Source organism: Neolamprologus brichardi, chromosome 9 (genome assembly GCF_056152115.1).
Source record: "Neolamprologus brichardi isolate AB-2024 chromosome 9, ASM5615211v1, whole genome shotgun sequence".
NCBI lineage: Eukaryota > Metazoa > Chordata > Actinopteri > Cichliformes > Cichlidae > Neolamprologus > Neolamprologus brichardi.
In genome coordinates this window covers 37,021,026-37,027,703 of record NC_142112.1, presented here as the reverse complement: position 1 = coordinate 37,027,703, position 6,678 = coordinate 37,021,026, and the positions used below count along the sequence as shown (strand labels likewise).

Sequence of the window (6,678 nt, the reverse complement as noted above, 5' to 3'; positions counted from 1 at the left end):
AGTGCAGACACTGTGACAAAACCTTTTCACAATCATGTGATCATACTAAGCATGAAAGCAGACACATGAAAGAGAACTTCATCTGTGAGAGAGTTTGAGTAATCTCAGTTCATACTCCACTCACAAACGATTCCGTGTTACGTCTTGATTCCTGCTTTTAAGTAAATCTTGTAAACAGTACATTTGCATAAAAACTGAAACCAGTCCAATGAATGAACAATGGGGTGTGAGGTCAATTTCTTGAACATTAATAAGCAAATTCTTATGACCATTGATCAACAACCACTGGTCAATGGCCATGAGTACCATTCACAGAGTAAAATTTTTCCATAATGATTATGAAGGAACTTGTTTTACTGTTACCAATGTTTCTTGAAATCTTGTTTCCTGTTATCATGTTTTTAATGAATGCATCAATCCATGTTTTCTGCAGGTTTTTTTTCAGCTTTTTTGTTATGAAATCCTGCAACAGTTAAACCAAAATTTTATATGTTGAATAAAGAAATGGTTTACTGAGAGTTTGAGCTGTGATGTCATTTCCTGTATATCAGAGCAACACCTGAAGTTACCAATATCTAAAGTCATAGTCAAATTATGTTTCAGCATGACCTTGTGAAACTGCTTGGCGCTGCTTCACTGTGTTATCTGCTAACTGTTAGGGCATAGAACCAGCCTATTCAAATGGCGGCCCGCGGGCCAAATGCGGCCCAGAAGCAACCTGCGAGTGGCCCTGCCTGTGGTCCTGGCAGAAACACAGAGAAAACGCAAAAAATTAATTCATTAATTAATTTTTTAAAAATTAAAAAACTAAAAATTCCTACAGCGTAGTGTAGACTGTGAATGCAACACTTCAGTAGCCTAGCAATATTTAACCCACAATGCACCGTGATGTAAACATATTAAACAATCGTCGTAATACATGATGCGACAACAGCATGTCTTTCTCAGTCCAAAAGCGCAAAATTGACAATGAACACTGCCTGGACTGACAAATACTTATTCATTTTACCGCCAAATCCAAATGCCAAACCAATATGTTTAATTTGCAGTGAGTGTGTTGCTGTACTTACGAAGGCACCACAATGACAAACACCAGACTTTCTACACAAACTTTCCAGAGCAATCTCAGGAGAGGGCTGCAAAAGTACAGTTTAACTGCGAGTTTAATAATCTTACAACCGGAGTTGTACTACCATGGTGAGGGTCCTGTACAGTCCAAGAGAGAGTTGCAGCAGCTTCCCTTCGTGTTTGCTTCTTGGCGAAGAAGAAAAGGCCTTTCACAGATTCTGAAACAGTGAAATACTGCATGCTGGCCGTGGTGGATGCGGTGATAAGTGACAAAAAAATTAAAGTAAGTGTGACATCTGCTATTAAAAACGTACCCCTGTCAGACAGTTCATAGAATTGAAGTTCTGGCATCAGACAAGTTTGAAATGCTGTTAGATGACCTGAGGAAGACTGATGTAATATCTATAGCAGGAGATGGGTTCACAGACAGAACTGATAATGCACAGTTGTGCATATATGTCCGTTTTTTTGGATGGGAAATTGCTCGGCTTGCTACCGTTAGAGGGACACACAGCTGGCGAAATAATGTTTTAGAAGATTTCAGCTCTTTTTGAGGAAAATTGTCTGGATATGAAGCGTGTCTGTATACTTGTGACGGATGGGGCTCCATCCATGGCAGGAAAAGTGAGTGGTCAGCAAAATATTTATTTTAATTTGAATTTTTTTTATTATTATTTCCAATGTGCAAAAAAATAGTTTAGTTATAGTTCCCCTTTTTTAAATGGACCTTTTGGTGTGCATTTGTGAGGTCACCAGATTTACAGGGGAAAAGGAATAAAAAAAATTACTTGTTTTTCAATACAGTTGTGTGGGTTTGAAATTGATCATGATCTGCTGCTTACTGGCTGCAAAAAAAATATCTGGCCCAGATAAATTCCTCGGTTTGAAAATCTGGCCCAACTAACTTCTTAGTTGAATAGCCATGGCATAGAAGGACGAAACTCCCAGGATGACCAGTGCCAGGACCTTCCTGATGCAGAGAGTTGTGGGACCTGGGTGACCTCTAACTTTCTGCTGCTGATTATACTTGGCCTACAATACCTAGAAATATGGTATCTAACCAGATACTTGCTCTGGATGCCATTACCTTGGCCTCCAGTAACACCTTGGAGTAATATTTGACCAGGACATTAAACAAATATTTAGGGCTGTGTGATGGACCGAGTTGAAAAAGCAGGAGTCACAAGAATTATTAGAAAAACAGGGTTTTCATTCATTTAACCCAAAAATTATATTTACAAAAGTAATTAATGTTGAGCTCATAAAAAATGTCAAAGAAACAAAACTGAAAGAACTGCAAACTTAACAAACCAAATGACTGCACAAAGAAATATAACTGATCTAAACATGAAATGGCACAGAAGGGTATATATAAAGTCTGATCAGACCACTATGACACACGAAGAGAAACTAAACAAACCACAATTGTAAACAACAATCATGGCAGTACAGTCTGGTTTGTTAATAAACTAAACACCAAAGAAGGAAGTCAAAACTACTAAACCCTAAACTCAAACATTAAATACAAATACTTTGTTTTAAAAGTAGAATGGGAGGCAGAGCCTTCAGTTTTCAGGCGCCTCTTCTGTGGAACCAGCTTCCAGTTTGGATTCGTGAGACAGATACTATCTCTACTTTCAAGATTAGGCTTAAAACTTTCCTTTTTGCTAAAGCAGGCTGCCAGGGATTCCCATGATGCTTTTTTCCTTTCCAGTCACCTTTCTCACTCACTATGTGTTAACAGACCTCTCTGCATTAAATCCTATCTGTTATTAATCTCTGTCTCTCTTCCACAGCATGTCTTTATCCTGTTTTCCTTCTCTCACCCCAACCGGTCGCAGCAGATGGCCCCGCCCCTCCCTGAGCCTGGTTCTGCCGGAGGTTTCTTCCTGTTAAAAGGGAGTTTTTCCTTCCCACTGTCGCCAAAGTGCTTGCTCATAGGGGGTCATATGATTGTTGGGCTTTTCTCTGTATCTACTGTACAATATAAAGCGCCTTGAGGCGACTTTTGTTTTGATTTGGTGCTATATAGATAAAAATTGAATTGAATTGGTTCTTTAGTAGGTCTAGAGGGGTTAAACTGCGTCCTCACATCTGCTTCATAAATATGGAGGACTGTAGTGGGAGAAGGTGGTTTGAAATCCTCATAGGTGTGAAGTGAGGAGGGGGCTCCTGCAGGTGATGTCTTTGATAGTGTAGATGGCTCTGTTGTTGGGGTGTGGGGAAGGTGGGGGGGTGAGTGACCAAAGTGTATCTATTGTTGGGGAAGTCTCTATTGAGGTGTGAAAGCTGCTTGATGGATCATCAAACCGACAGTAAAAGTCGTTGAGGGTGTTGGCCAACAGCAAGTCGTCAGTGGAGTGGGGATGTGTGCTTCCTGAAGTGAAAATATGACATTTAAAGATAAATGGGAAAAACTCGCTGACTAATGAACATTTGCATGCATGCTTAAGAACTGCATTGACCCCATTTCACCCAAGTAGGGATGGGTACCAGTATCCGGTGCCATGATGGCACCGGTTCTGACATAAACGGTAGTAACCAGACCGAAAAGCAGCGCACATTTCGGTGCTTTTTTTTCCTGAGCTGTGATACACTTTAGATTCTAGCCAATCATTTTACGTTTCCAAGGATAGTAGGCGGGTTCAAGTACGTACGTTCTTTTAGAGCAGAGCTACAGATTAAAAATGCCCAAGGCGAAGCGGTCTAAAGTCTGGCTGTACTTCACAGCAAAATATGCAAACTCAGCAGCCTGCAACAAGTGCTTTAAGGTGATACTGTGATAATGTCAAAGGAGGAAACACCTCAAATCCGTTGAAACACCTGGCGACGCATAGCGTTTTTTTTAAAAAGCCGAAAAATGCGCCGTATTTGATAGCTTGCTGCGAGACCTCACACCGAGCGCATCTACTGTGGGTGTGGTGCCTGTTATCAGACCCGGAGTCAGCAACATCCCCCTAAAACCCGAAGAGGAGAGTCCTGGCCCCTAGCCCTGCCAGTGTAGCAGAAATGATGAGGATGATGATGGCAGCAGCAGCCGTTCTTCTCTGTGTGAGTAGCTTAATGTTGTTCGTGTGTAATGTGCATGTAAGGTGAACTAGCAAACATCATCATAGCTACATGCGGCTGTCTTCTTGTTTGATGGCAGATACTCCCTTCACCCTGGCCAAAAAGGCTAAAATGACCAAAGAAAAAATGGAAAACAGTTAAACATGAGAGGTTTTTGGACAAAGTTTGTGTTTTTTTCCATTGATTAAGCTGCTTCCAGCCAGGAGCGATACCATATATGCCCTATAGCTGCAGAAAAGGCTGACATTGTTATCTTTTTACAAAAAAAACAGCTGAACATGAGAGGTTTTTGGACCAATTTTGTGTTCTCCATTCTTTAAGCACCGGTTCGATCACCGTTTAAGCACCGGCACCGTTTCAAAAGTACCGGTTTGGCACCGGTATCGGATAAAACCTAAACGATACCCATCCCTACACCCAAGGTTTAAAATTCTGCCTGCAAATGTCAGAGGTGTACTCGTCTGTGTCCATATTTTCTCCAGCATACGGGGGATTCCCATCATAATGAGTCTTTTGGTAAGAGATGATGAAGAACCTAATCAAAATTTTCCATCCAAATTCCCTCCATCTTTGTGAGGTAGTGCATTTCCATTGTTGTTTCCATATTTGAGTCCATTCATCCTGTGTTATGCACACTAGTAGTAGTAGTAGTAATAGTAGTTCAGTCTAGAAGTAATAAATTAATTAACAGCATCACTCTGAGACAGAATATTTTGAGATGTTTAGAGATATTGCGCATATGAAATAAAGCAGCCCTACATATTTGTATAATGTCCTGGTCAAATATTACTCCAAGATTCTGACAGTGTTACTGGAGGCCAAGGTAATTCCATCCAGAGCAAGTATCTGGTTAGATATTATATTTCTAGGAATTTTAGGGCCAAGTACAATCAGCAGCAGAAAGTTAGACATCACCCAGGTCTTTATATCTTTAAAACATTTCAGCAATTTAATTAATTGGTGTGTGTTACCTGGTTTTATGGATAGACAAAGCTCAGTGTCATCTGCATAGCATCTACTGCAGGGGTCCCCAATCTCAGTCCAGTGTCCCTGCAGGTTTTAGATCTCACCCTGGGTCAACACACCTGTATCACATGATTAGCTCATTACCAGGTCTCTGGAAAACTTCGGCTGTGTCCCAATTAAGAGACCGCTCGCTTGAAGTACTTGCACTACGTACGGTGCGTACTATAAGTACGAGAAGTGCGGAAGTGAGAGGCTTGTGAAATGGGACGGTCTAGCCTTCGTCACGCTGTTCAGGTTGCCTAGCAACCATGATACTAACCGCGAGAAATGTTACATACAGCTTTGTGTGACAGAAATGAAGGAGAAAAAAATGTTTTGTTGGTCATTCATTTTTTTCATGACATCACTTTGATTAGTTGAGTATCTGAGGCTGAGACCACGGGACTGTAAAATATGATTGTTGGGCTTCATTTCTGTACTGAACAGTCATTTTAAGATTAGTTAAAATGACTGAAACCATCTCACTGTGGTAATGTAAATATAATATAGCCAATATGATATGTGTTGTCAGATCATTATGATATATCTATATCGATCGATCGATCGATAGATGTATTACAGGATATATTACAGCAGTGAGCTTGAATTCTGGGTCAAAGATTCAAGTTGCAGTTATTTATATTTCCTATCACCTTAAATCTTCACTCAAAGACAAGTATCTTTGACCATCTATATATTGATGTATTATACATAAGAGACAAATATTGTTTGTTTAATGATGGCATTATTACATTTGGCTCAAAGCTTACATATGTGTAAAAACAAAATGTACGAGCTGTGAAAACTGTGTCTGATAGAATGAAGAGTAGACTGATATATTAAATATTCCTTTATTGGGTGAGAAAATCAGACCATGTCATAGCTGCTTTAAGTCACACAGAATAGATATCAGAGCCTTAAACAGGCTGACTTCTGCTAAATAGGTCAAACTGGGCACAAAGTCTACAAACACATAACATCCTTATAGAATATGATGTAACACTATAGATCAACTTACCTCAGAATATATAAAGCATATAAACAATTACAGCAATATGATGCAACAAACACAGCAGTGCTGCTAATCCAAAATACTCAAAGCTTCATAGAACTGAAACAAACATTTATTTTTAGCTCCATTCTGCTGCTGATACATACTTTAGGTTTTCTGAACATTAAACTTGTTGCTGCCTTTCATAGTGTGTAACTTGAAGGCCCTGAGTACTTTCTCCCACACTGCAAACACTGGGAGGATAACATTATTTGAACATTACCTAATAAGACTGATTCAGGACAGACAATTAGTTATGTTAAACTTTTCTAGCAGTCCTTCACAGACAGGGAACAGTCTGTCTATTCTCTCCATCTGTCAGCTGCTGCTGGCTCTTCCTCCTCCTCATCCTCACACACTGCTGAGTTTGTCCTGGTGGATCATCAGGGGTGCAAAGCCTCACAGATGATGTGCAGCAGTGGGTCCCTCAGTCTGTCCTCACTCTGGACACTTGCAGTTGTCACACATGGAAATCAAATGTGTGA

At 40.1% G+C, this 6,678-nt stretch overlaps 1 protein-coding gene across 2 annotated transcripts in view; it reads left to right on the top strand.

The window, feature by feature from the left end:
• Positions 1 to 473, top strand: part of LOC148101610 (uncharacterized) — an 11,208-nt gene extending 10,735 nt beyond the window's left edge. For both annotated transcript variants that reach the window (XM_087846509.1, XM_087846508.1), the window contains one exon: positions 1 to 473. This exon is cut by the window's left edge and continues 313 nt beyond it. The gene's annotated coding sequence lies outside the window, so the exon portion shown is untranslated.
• Positions 474 to 6,678: the final 6,205 nt, after the last annotated feature.